This window comes from Ictidomys tridecemlineatus, chromosome X (genome assembly GCF_052094955.1).
Source record: "Ictidomys tridecemlineatus isolate mIctTri1 chromosome X, mIctTri1.hap1, whole genome shotgun sequence".
Lineage (NCBI taxonomy): Eukaryota > Metazoa > Chordata > Mammalia > Rodentia > Sciuridae > Ictidomys > Ictidomys tridecemlineatus.
In genome coordinates, this window is record NC_135493.1 from 31,366,880 (window position 1) to 31,380,489 (window position 13,610).

Sequence of the window (13,610 nt, forward strand, 5' to 3'; positions counted from 1 at the left end):
AGCTGTCCCAATGATGGCTAGTTTAGGTATGGGCACATGCTAGATGTTTTATCAATTCGACATAAGGAGAAGATTACAGTGATGGTAAGAATAAAGGGAGTCTTATCTAGAGGGATTTTCTCACTCTTAAAAAGGAGCATACTTAAGGGACCTTCCCCTTTCCTGTCTCTGAATATTGTTGTGTGCATGCAACACCTAAGACTATAGTGGCTATCTTGGGACCATGTGGGAAAAAAGTCCAAGAGAACAAAACAACAGAGTAAACAGCAGGAAGATGGTAGGATCCTGTGTCCCTGATGACACTATTGAGGTTGCTGAATTAACCAACCCAGGAACAGCCTTACCTCTGGTCTTGCTTCCTCATTGTTTAAGCTCTTTTCTGTTGGTTTAAGTTATCTGAAGTCAAAAGCATCCTGACAGAGCCAGGTAGAAAATAATGCCATACATGTGTGCCATGCATTTAGTTATAACATGCTTTTTGTATTCGTTATCTGAATGAGTCCTAGCAACTCCCTGAGGTAGATATTAATACAGTGAAGATGAAAAAATTAGGAAAGAAACTGAGGTTCAAAGAGGTTAAAATAACATATTAAACATCACACAGCCAGCTGTGAACAGCAGAAGCAAAGCAGGAATATAAGTCATCTAATTTTAAGTCCAGATTTGTCCCTCAGCTGTTCTAGAGGATGTAGCATGAGCAAAACCATGGAGTGCTAGTTAAGCCTTGCATATTTATAGAATTGTGGGCAGAATGAGGATAGAAAAAGTTCACTGAGATACAGTAAGGAATTAGGGTAGAAAGCTACTTTGAGACCACATCATAAAGGGTCTTGAATTTGTGGCTTAAAAGTTTGGACATTCTAAGACAACAGAGAGCCAACACAGGGTTTTGAAAAGGAATAAATAAAATGATTTGACTGGTGCTTTAATAAGAGAACTCTGGACAATGACAAAGACAGTTTGGAGAGAACCATTGGAGCAAGAAGAACAATCAATAAGTTTAAGAATAATGAGGTTTGAACTAGGACAGGGGCCATGGGATAGACAAAAATTACCACTATTCTTTGTCTAGTTGTTTGCTTGTTTGTGGTGCAGGGGTTCAAACCCAGGGCTTCATGCATGCTAGGCAAGGGCTCTACCACTGAGCTATACACCCAGCCCCCTAGAGAACTTTACCATGTATCAAAAACATTTTCAGATCAACTATGGAAGTAGACCAGTAACACAGACTTTGGGACCTTTTACCAAGCTCTCTTAATCCTAGATAACTAAAACTTTACCTCTAATTTTGCTGCCAGATTATGACTGCTGTCAAGACATAAAACTAAATAGTCTTGCCCTATTACAAAGAGTTCACTTCTTGTTTAACTATCATTTACTTTTCATTAACTTCTTAGCATATTTTCCCTAGCAGTGATTCCAGGCCTTTCTTTCTCCTCAAATACCCATTTTCTTTTCCCTGCATTCTACCTTTTTTCAAGATATTTTTAAAAAGATTTTTTATTATGAAATAGTACATGATCAGTATAGACAGTTTACAAAATCTAGACAGTAGAAAAGCTAAAACCACCTACAATCTTCTTACATATTGACCATCTTCAAGCTTTCATTTTTAAAAACTATAACTGAAATCATATTGTATACACAATTTGATCTTTCTTTTATTGTGCCATGAGAACTTTCTTCATTTCACACTTTGGAAACACTTACAGGCCATACAACATGAATGCACCATAATTTAATCATTCACCATTTTCTGGTCACCTAGACATTTCCAATTCTTTTGCTAATACAAACAGCAATTCATGAATGCCCGGGAACATGAATGTTTATTCTAATTTGACTATTTCTTTATCCTTATACAAGAAGTAATACTGGGTCAAAAAGTTTAAAGTTGAGACTTTAAATAAAAGTATCTTCTGTTTGTCTATCTTAATAAAAGTAGATAAATTTATTGAGGAAATTTTAAGAAACAGACCAAATAAAAATGACCTAAAATCCTATTACCTAAAGATAATACTATTAAGAATTCAGTATATTTTCTTATATCTTTTCATTTTTAGTCAAAATCAAGGTAATACTGTATATAATTTTCCACTTTATTTTATTGTGAATATTTTTAATGTCATTACACAGACTTTGAAAACATTTAGGGGCTGCATAGTATTTTACTGTATGGATTATATTATCGTTTATTTTTCTTTTTTTTTAATTGTTGGTTGTTCAAAACATTACATCTAATTTGATATATTTCACAGTTTGATTCAAAAGGGTTATGAACTCCCATTTTTACCCCGTATACAGATATACCGTTTATTTTTCAATTGTGAGAGATTTAGCTTTTTAAAATGTTAGCTATTATGAGAACACCAAGATGAATATATTTTTACTTATATCTTTGGCCATATCAAATTATTTCCTCATGATAAATTACTAGAGATAGAAATATAAAGTAAAATGTTGTAGGTTTTCTATATATGTGTATATATATAATATTCAACAAATGAAGGAGGGAGGGAGAGACTGAAATAAAAAATTTTTGTAAAGCTTTATTATAGACATATCCAATATATAAAAAATGTGAATGAATATAAAAAAGCTTATAATTATTATGCCAGTGAATGAATAAGCCCCAAATAATAATATAATCAATCACATGCATCTGTCACCTGCTTTAACAATTATCAACATTTCAACAATCTTGTATCATCAATCCTTTTATTTTTATTCATTTTTGGTGGAATATTTAAATCAAGATCTAGACACTAATTATTTTATCAGTAAATATATATATAGGATATATATATATCCTATATATATATATATCTCCAATTGATATGCCCTCTTTTAAATATAACTACCATGTCATCATCACACCTAAAAAATACCATTTATATCATCTAGTACCTAATCCATATTTAAGCATAGGTTGAATATCCCAGAAATGCTTGGGTCCAGAAGTGTTTTGAACATTTGCATGTATATGAGATTATCTTGGGGATGGAAAACAAATCTGAACATAAAATCAATTTGTGTTTCACATATAGCCTATTATTATATAGTCTGAAGGTAATTTTCACACCCTCCCCATATATAACATTTTTGGTGGTGCTGGTTATTGAACCCAGGACCTTGTGCATGCTTAGCATGTACTCTACCACTAAGATACAACCCCCAGCCCTTCAATATTTTTAATAATTTTGTGCATGAAATACAGTTTAATGACATGGAATTTTCCATTTGTGGCATGATGTTCATGCTAAAAATGTTTTGGATTTTAGAATATTTCAGGTTTTAGATTTTCAGATTAGGGATGCTCAACCTGTCTCTTGATTATCTACATAAGTCATTTTAAAGTTGGACTATTCTGCCACATGGTAGTGTTGCTAAGTGGTCTAAAGTTGGACTGTTCAGAAAAATTATAAAGCTTTTGATATTTATTAGACTTACTATATACTACATACTGTTTTGATTATTTGGGGTACCAAAATGAATAAGACATTTCTTATTCTTATGGTCTACTCTCAGTATAAAAGCCAGAATGATCCTTGCAAAACGTCAGATTATGTCATTCAATTTTAAAAAACCCTCCACTGGCTCTCACCTTTCTTAGAGAAAAAGCCAAGTCCTTTGAATGGTCTACATGTTCTAATCCCCACCACATTTTTAATCTCTGTGACTTAATCTGTTGCTTCTCTCCCTCTTGCTCACTGACTCCAGTTACACAAACCATGCCACTTTTTATTGAATATACCAGAAATTCTGCTTTATAGCAGTCTTGCTTGTTGCCTCCTTTACCTGGAATGGTCTTCTTTTTCAGATAGCCACATGATCATTTCCTCACCTCTTTCAGGTTTTGGTCAAATGACAACCTCTGGGTGATGCTCTGTTTGCTCACCTTATTTGCCCCTTGCCACCCTACTTTATTGGCTTTATTTTTTCTCCATAAAACTTACTACTTTTTCATATCCATATGCAAAAAACTTGGACCCTTACTTTATGCCTTTCACAAAAATCAACTGAAAATGGATTAAACACTTAAATGTAAGGTCTAGAAAAAACAAGGAAAGAGCTTCTTGACATTGAGCTTAGCAATGATCTCTTGGATATGACACCCAAAGCACACAGAACAAAAGTAAAAATAGCAGAGCTATAGGAGTCTTCCCTTATTCTTTTGCTTTCAGCAGTTTCACTTAGCAGCAGTCCACTGTGGTTCAAAATATTTGTTTATTTTGCCTCGAAAGAGAGAAATACCACATTTATATAAACTTTCTTACAACATATTATTGTAACTATTCTATTTAATTATTATTATTTTTGTTAATCTTACTGTGTCTTATTGATTGATTGTACTGGGGATTTAATCCAGGGATGCTTTACCACTGAGCATCCTTAGCTCTTTTTGTTTTTTATTTTGAGACAGGGTCTCACCAAGTTGCTAAGGCTGGCCTTGAACCTGCCATCCTTCTATCTCTGCCTCCTGAGTTGCTGGGATTATAAGTATGCGTCAGTATGCCTGGCCTGTGTATAATTTGTAAATTAAACTTTATCATAGGTTTTCTACATACAAAAATGCTTGTAATATTCAGGATTTAAGGCACTGACTGGGGTCTTGGATGATATTCCCCATGGATAAGGGATGACTACTGCACATCAAACTAATGAGTTTTCTGCACAAAATATTAACAACCATTCAAATGAAAAGACAACTATGGAGTGGGGGGATATTTATAAACCAAATATCAGATAAAGGTTAATACCCAAAATATATAAGGAACTCCTACAAATGAAAGCAAAAAAAAAAAAAAAACCCAAATCAAATAACCAAATTAAAACAGGGCATGTAGTGCATGCTGGTAATCCTAGCAACTCAGGAGGCTGAAGCAAGAGGCTCGCAAGTTGGAGGACAGCCTGTGCAACTCAGTGGGAACCGGTCTCAATATAAAAAACAAACAAAAATATGTGCAAATTCAGTACTGTGATTTAGCAGTAGAGCACCCATGGGTTCAATCCCCAATACCACAAAATAAAAAGGAAAAAGGTGTTGGCATGAATATGAAGACAAGGTAACTCTTATATACTATTATTGGGAACGTAAATTGGTGATACTATGGAGAGTAGTACGGAAGTTCATCAAAAAATTACAAACAGAACAAATAATTGAACTAGTAATCCCACTTCCTGATATAAATACAAAGGAATTAAAGCCAGGATCTCAAAGAGATATCTGAACTCTCATATTTACTGCAGTATTATTTACAATAGCCAGATTATACACATAACCAAAATGTCCATCAATGGATGAACAGATTAAAATCTGTTGTATGATAGATTATTATTCAGTCTTAAAAAAGAAAATGCTTCCATTTTCTTTATGCTAAGTAAAATAAGTTCAATACAGAAGGACAAATACTACATGACACAGAAGCAGCGAGTAGAATGGTGGTTGCCAAGGGCTGGGGGAGGAGGAAACAGGACCATATTAGTCAGAAAGTACAAAGTTTCAGTTATACAAACTGAATAAGTCCCAGAGATTTACTGTATAGCATAATGACTATGGTTAATACTGTATTGTATATTTAAAAATTTACTGAATGTTCATACATTGATGGTGGGACTACAAATTAGTAAAATTTATACTTTAGAAAGCAGTACAGAGATTCCTCAAGAGACTAGGAAAAGAATCAACACATAACCCAGCTATCACATACTCAGTATATATCCAAAAGATCTTTATTTTATTTTTATGTGGTGCTGAGGATCGAACCCAGCGCCCTGTGCATGCCAGGCGAGTGTGCTACCGCTTGAGCCACATACCCAGACCTATCCAAAAGATCTAAAATCAGCATAGTATAATGATATAACCACATCAATGTTTATAACATCAATTCACAATAACCAAGTTATGGAAACAGCCCAGGTGCCTAACAACTGATGAGTAGATAAAGAAAATGTGGCATTTATACACAATAGAGTTTTACTCATCCATAAGTAAGAATGAAATATGGCATTTGCTGATAAAAGGATGGAAATGGAGAACAGGTACTAAATGAAGTAAGTCAGACACAGAAAGTCAAGGGTCAGATGTTTTCTCTGATTTGTGGAAGCTAGAGTAAAATAAAGGGAAAAAAAGGTGTGTGTGTGTGTGTTGGGGTGGGGGGAACAGAAATCCCATGAAAATAGAAGAGAGATCAATGCAGTAAAGAAAGGAGGTAAACAGGGAGGGAGGAGGGACAGACAAAGAAGAACTGTGGAATAAAATAGACCAAATTATGCTATGTACATATATGAATATAACACAGTGAATTTCACCTTTATGTATATCTATAAAGCACCAATTTAAAAAACGACAAATAAACAGAAGGAAGACCAGTAGAGGAAGAGGACCAGAGGGAAGGAGAAGGGGAGGGAAAGAGGAAGTACTGGGAAATGAAATGGAGCAAATTATTCTCCATGCATATATGATGATTTCTAGATGAACTCTGCTATTATGTATAACTATAATGCACTAATAAAAACATAAAAAATACTGAATGTTGACCTTTAGTAGTTTTAAGTGCATTTATAATTAAAAAAAAACAGTAAACGAGAGGGTAGGGGTAAACTTTTGGAGTCAATTTGTAGGTTTATGGCATACATTTCATGGTTGTTGTACACTTATCTCTGAACTCATCAAATTGTGTTATTAAATGTGTATTGCTTTTTTGAGTGTCAATCATACATGGATAAAGTGGTTTTAAAAATTGTCTTGTAATGTTACAAAATTTATTTTGTCTTCTTTCAAAAGAATGTAGGTTTTATAACAATTGATAGATTTGCTTCCTTTGTTCAGTTAGATACCTCTGATTCCTAGAACAGTGGCTAATATATAGTAGGTACTCAATATTTTTGGATTGATATAATTAGTGAATTACTCAGTATTTCCAAGCCTCCTCCTCTTTTTATTTTTTCCTGTATGTGGTAGTGGAGAATAAACCCAGACTTCTGCAAATGTTAGGCAAGAGCTCTACCACTGAGCTGCACCCCTAGCTTTTTTTTTAAAAAAATATTGTTTTATATATACATGACAGTAGAGTGTGTTTTGACATATTATATATCCATGGAGTATAACTTTCCCATTCTTGTGGTGATACATGATGTGGATGGAGTTACACTGGTCGTGTATTCATATATGAACCTAGGAAAGTTATGTTCAATTCATTCTACTGTCTTTCCCATTACCCTTAGCTCTTTTAAGAGTTTTTTTTATCTGTGAAATAGAGTTCTTAATTAATGGTATTGGAGATATAGTCTACTACTGAGTATTAACCTTTTTAATTTTTTTTTTTATTTTGAGACAGGTCTTGCTAAGTTGTCAAGGCCTCTTGCCTCAGTCTCCTGAGTTACTGGGATTACAGGTTTGTGCCACTGTGCCTGGCTGTAAAATGAGAATTATAATAGTACCAAGGCATTGTTTTTTTTTGTTGTTGTTTGTTTTTGGTACCAGTGATTGAACCCAGGGGCACTTAACCACTGAGCCACATACCCAGCCCTTTTTTATATTTTATTTAGAGACAGGGACTCACTGAGTTGCTTAGGGCCTTGCTAAGTTGCTGAGGCTGGGTTTGAACTCATGATCCTCCTGCCTCTACCTCTCAAGACGCTGGGATTACAGGAATGTGCTACTGTGTGTGTCTCCAAGGCATTGTTTTATGAAATGTTGCAAACCTGATTTCATAGAAATTATCTCTCATTCTCTTACAGATAACTTCCTTCATTCAAGTTCCAGATTCCTACAATCTATTCCCTCAAATTTTAAATGGCAGTTAAATGTTATTAATAGTCATATTGATATTTTATTATAAACACACTAAATATATATTTACCCAAGCAAAGAATTAATTTCTAGGTAAAAAGCATACTTAAAACTTGTACATTAGGAATAAAATTTTATATAAAATATTCATATTTGTAATCTGGCTTAATTATGGATTCTTAGAAACCATGAGGTCAAAAGTCTAAGCTACACCCATAGCATAATACAGAGAACTAAGCATGAACCTCTTCCTTTCTTACATTTGTTGAGCTACTTTACAAAATCAAGAGAAATGGAATAATAGCCAGAATTCTAGGTTTGGCACTAAAGTAAATGGTTGAGTGATCCTGAATATATCACCGTCTGCTCAATTGTATAAAAGGTATATTTATATATTCTATTTTATATGAATGACGAGAAAATGAAAGAGTTTATATTTCAAAAAAGATATCACATGGGAAAAAAAATCTCACATACATCAGGAAAATACTGTGCTCACTATGCTTCACTGCACCTAAAGCTAAGTCAAAAGATAATTACAAATACCAAACTCTAATGACATATGAAATGGAGGCCTTTTTTAAACTCTCCCCAAACAGAATGCAAAAATGATCTTTTCCTTGAAATAGCAGATAAAGGTTACTCAATTATTCCAGAAAAATATCACAGTATTCCAGGAAGGACCACTAATTTTTATGTCAAAATACATGACAGTCCTCATTTTAAAAGGCCTTGTTTTCAATAAAGATTTTAGTTACTCTGGTTTGTGGGGGGCAGGAGTAGAAGGAAGTAGTTAAGAAACTCTAGGTAGGATTGTTAAAATGAGCATAATACAAGGTGGTACACATAGCCCCCATTTTTAATAATTATCAGTGCTTGGAAACCTAAAGGTAAACCAAACTTTTAAGGGCAAACTACTTTCTCTGAAGCAAAGCAGTTAGACTTTCTACCACTCTATTAGTCAGTGAAGGCTTTATGGAGGAAATAGGCCACAAAAATTAGGCAAGGTTTGAATTGAAAGAATGGAGATTGAAGGCACCCAGATAGGGGCAACAATGGGAATAAAGGCATACAGGCAGAAATTCAACACTGATGGCAGTCCTATTACAGTGACCATGGAATCAGATTCCAAGGATATTAAAATCTATGAAGTAAAGCTCTGTGGCTCAAATTAGCCATCAGCCTAGCCAGGGAGATAAGGAAGATGTATAAGCGATATCAATATAAAAGTATATTTGTACTATCAGAACACAGATAAGGAACAATTTTGCATGCTGGATTAGGTAAAATACTAAGACAAAGTAACATATTTGAGCTGAATCTTGAAGGATGAATACAGGTTTACACTATTAAGAAAGGAGACAGAGAATAAAATCCAGGTGAAACAAACATGAAAAAGTGTTTAGGATACAGATTTATATCCAGCATGGTAAGTAGACTGCACAGGCACTGGGGGATTAGAAGTGAGTTCAAAGGTAAGATGAGGCAATGTTAAGACAGACCTTATTCTGGAGGATAAATCATAAAATGGCATTCATTATTATTATTTTAAAAGTATCTAACATGAATCTGAGAGAGGGAGATTTTTTTAAAATTTAAGTTTACATGGGCTGGTGTTGTGGCTCAGCGGTAGAGCTCTTGCCTAGCACGTCTGAGTCCCTGGGTTCCATTCTCAGCACCACATTAAAAACAAACAAATAAAATAAAGGTTTGTGTCCAACTACAACTAAAAAATAAATATTTTTAAAAAATTTAAGTTTACATTAGTAGTTTGGTACCTTAAGTAATATTATTCATTATCTGGAAATCTTTAAATATCAAAATTTTTTATTTGTCAACTTTAATGGAAGAAACTGTTGTTTTCTTTTTTTGGATTCTACTCCTTTTATTTTCTAGGTCTTCTCATGGATAGCAAGAAAGAGAAAGATGAGGATTCAAGATGGTGGATTAGAAGAAGGCTGTATTCCTACTTGCTCTGTGGCTAGGGATTTAAGCAACTTCTCAGCAAGGTGGGTGAAAGAGGAATTTCACTAAAATTCAATACTGGACAGCCAGAGTGTCTAAAAGACTCAGAAATTTGGACATATTAAACAAAGAAGAAAGAGTACATTAGAGCCAAGCCATTAAGGGAGTTGGTTCACCAGGGGAGAGGGATAATACAGAGAGAAACACAATGGACAGATTTGGTATGAAAAAAACCTAAGATCAGAAAAGCAGACTGAACTTAGATAATCCAGAGGTTGCACTGTGAACTAGTGTTTGAAAACTGCCCTGTGTTTCCCAATTTCCCAACTGGCCATGGAGAGCTGAGGCGGAGCCATCTTGAGGCAGCCACAATGCAGCTACTGATGTGGAGCCAGGAGATCATAGCAAACACTGCCATGTTGTCTCAGCAAATGCATGCCATGTGACTTAAGGTGTACATAGCAGAACTGGAAGGAAACATCACACAGAGAAAAATGTACCCAGGTGGATTCAAGTCAGAAAAGCAAAGGGGAGCCCAATTTGCTTTTCCTTTGGGTAGCTCACATGACCAGCTGAAGCAAGTCAGGAATCTGAACAAACAAATGTGAATGCTATGGGCAGCAGAGTGTGTGGAGGATTGACTCCACTGCACCATAAGTAGAATTCTTAGGAGGCTCCTGATATCCAGACTCCCAACAGAGACTGGCAACCACCAGGCTCTAGGGGTGTGTTGGTCTAATTTCTCCAAAGCAGGTACCACCCAACAAAGCCCATAAGCACTGATTAGACCTAAGCCCCAACCAAAGGAACTCCACTTGTAGAACTCTGAAGTAATCCCATCCTGAGATTGCATCCAACTGGTCTGTGCAGACAAAACTCCAACTGATAGTACTTCCCATTCCATACTACCTTATACTGGTGAGAAGGGAAGCTGAGACTTATTTCAACCAGCTTCAGTCTTAGGACACTCCAACTGGCAGCTTGGAGAACAACACAAAAAGAAAGGGTTCATATCCCCAGCCCTTCCTTTCTCTCTCTCAGTACATAGCCTAAGAAGAAATGGAAAGAAAGACAATAGGGCTAGAGAGTGACCATCCATTTTTGTTGATTACCTTGACCACATCAGTAGAGATGATTCCTTCATTTTCATTAAGAATATTTTTCTTTTCTTTATTTTTAAATTCTTGCTGTGTTAATTGGTTCATGAAGATATGTATGTATGTATGTATGTATGTGTATGTGTATATATATATATATATATATATCCTTCCATACATATATACATATTTGTCTCTCTCTTTTCTTCAGAATAGCCAAATTCTCTCTTCTTTTTTTTCAGATTTTTTCTTCTCCTTTCTTATAATCATCATGTGATACATCTCTTTTCCATTATTTGTTCACTTTGTAAAGTCATAAACATCTTTCTCTCTTCTTATAACCTTTTCCATTAATTAACTGTAATTTTGATGATATTTTAGAACTAATTGGTTTATATAACTCCTTTACCCATCAATTAATTACTACTGCTATGGATGACATAGTTGACACCTACTGTTTGTTTTAGTGCAAGATCTAGTTTATGGTTACTTTTTTTTTTGCTGTTGGTAACTGCTGACCCCATCATTTATGTGTTTTGTGGTAATTAACCTTATAGATGTCATAGTAGGAACCAAGTATTTCTTTTATTTTTATTTTGGGGGGGTACTAGGGATTGAACTCAGGGGCACTCGACAATTGAGTCACATCTCCAGCCCTATTTTATTAGAGACAGGGTCTTACTGAGTTACTTAGTACCTCGCTAATTTTCTGAGGCTGGCTTTGAACTTGCGATCCTCCTGCCTCCACCTCCCAAGCCGCTGGGATTACAGGTGTGTGCCACTGTGACCGGCCTTTATTTTTTTAATTTATTTTTATTTAGTTTTTAGTTGTCAGTGGACCTTTATTTTTATTTATTTATATGCAGTGCTAAGAATTGAACCCAGTGCCTTACACATGCTAGGCAAACGCTCTACCACTGAGCCACAACCCTAGCCCCAAGTATTTATTTTAATGCTGGGAATTGCTTGCATTGTTTTTTACTATTGTTTGTTTCTTCCTACTCTGTGAGGTTCTGGGCACCTATGGGGATACAACAAATTCATGGAGTAGAGACTGTTGCTGAACTAAATTCGACCACAAGAGAGTGCAACTTGTTCCACAAACAAATTAACAACACCCAAACTTTAGCTGTACTTTGATACAAAGAATAGAAGAGACAAAAACCCAGATTAACAATCAGGCCCCAAGTACAAATGGCAAGAGGTGGGCCCTCAGGTCCCACTCATTGTCATAAACTGTTACAGCAACAAAACAAACAAAACAAAACAACAAAAAAAGAATTAACACAAAGGATACCATACCTATGAGGAGGTCTCAACCTAGGTCACTCTAGGACACCCTTGGCAAGTGAAGATTGTACTCTAAAAAGAACCACATAAGAGTGGAAGAGAAATCCTTTCTAAGAGATGCATAAAATCCAACATAGGAATACAAGAAATATGGAAAAAAAAGGTAACACGTAAATTTCATTATTCAAGAGCAACTGACCCCAAAGATACTGAAGTGGATGAAATATCAGATAAAGAATTTGAAAGAATGATTTGAAAGTTGATCAAAGAATTCCCAGAGAACATAGTAAGACAACTGAATGAATTAAGGAAGTCAATACCGGATATGAATGAGAAATTCGATATGAAATAGAGACGTTGAAAAAAAAAACAAAACAAATATTGTAAAGGAAAGTCACAATAAATCAAATAAAATATTCAGTTTAAAGTATCTCTAATTGAGTAGGCCATACTGAAGACAGGATCTCAGAAATGGAAGACAAAATCACCAGCCTTGAACACTCAGCATTAAAGAAAATAAAATAAGTAACAATGATCAGAATATACAAGAACTCTGGGACAACATAAACGAACCAAATTTAAGAATCAATGGAACTGAGGAGAGTTGTGGGATACAGGCTAATAGAATAGACAACCTTTTTAGGGAATAACAACAGAAAATTTTCTAAACCTTGAGAATGAAATGGATATCCAGACAAGATAAAAAGAACCACTCCACAAAAACATTATAATTAAAATGCCTCGAATACAGAACAAGGATAGAATTTTAAAGGCCTCAAGAGAAAAATGTCAGGTCACATTTAGAGGCAAGCCAATCAGAATAATTTCCAATTTCCCTGTGCAAACTCTAAAAGCCAGGAGAGCTTATAATGAGGTGTTCCATGTTCCGGAAAGAAGAAAAAAATAAAACTGTCAGTCAAGATTGCTATATCCAGTAAAGCTCTCCTTCCAAAATAAGTAGAAACTAAAAGAATTTACGACTACTAAACCATCATTACAGAACTTACTTAATGTAAAGACATAGGCTGGCAGAATGGATTAAAAAGCAAGACCCAACTACATGTTGTTTGCAAAAGATGCACCTTACAGGCAAATATAGCCACAGGCTGAACATGAAAGGACAGAGATTGATATACTATGTGAATGGAGCCTGAAAATAAGCAGGAGTAGGTCTCGTATTTGAAACCAAAATTTGAACTTCTTTGTCAGAAGAGAGAAAGAAATTCACTTCATACTGGTAAAGGGAATAATCCAACAAGAAGATATAATAATAATAAATATTTATGCCTAACCATTAGTATAACCAATTCACATAAAGGAGATACCACTCAAATTGAAACCTCGACACCAGTAAAATAACACTAGGTGATTTCAACACACCTCTCTCACCATTAGATAGGTCATCCAGACTCAGTAAAGACTATTTTGACCTGAAAATTATTATAAACCAAATGATCTTAACA

The 13,610-nt window shown here is 34.9% G+C and overlaps 1 protein-coding gene across 1 annotated transcript in view; it reads right to left on the reverse strand.

Annotated features, from left to right (window-relative positions):
- The window catches only part of Wdr44 (WD repeat domain 44), a 91,775-nt gene that overhangs the window by 19,633 nt on the left and 58,532 nt on the right, over positions 1-13,610 (reverse strand). The gene's annotated exons all lie outside the window — the stretch shown is intronic.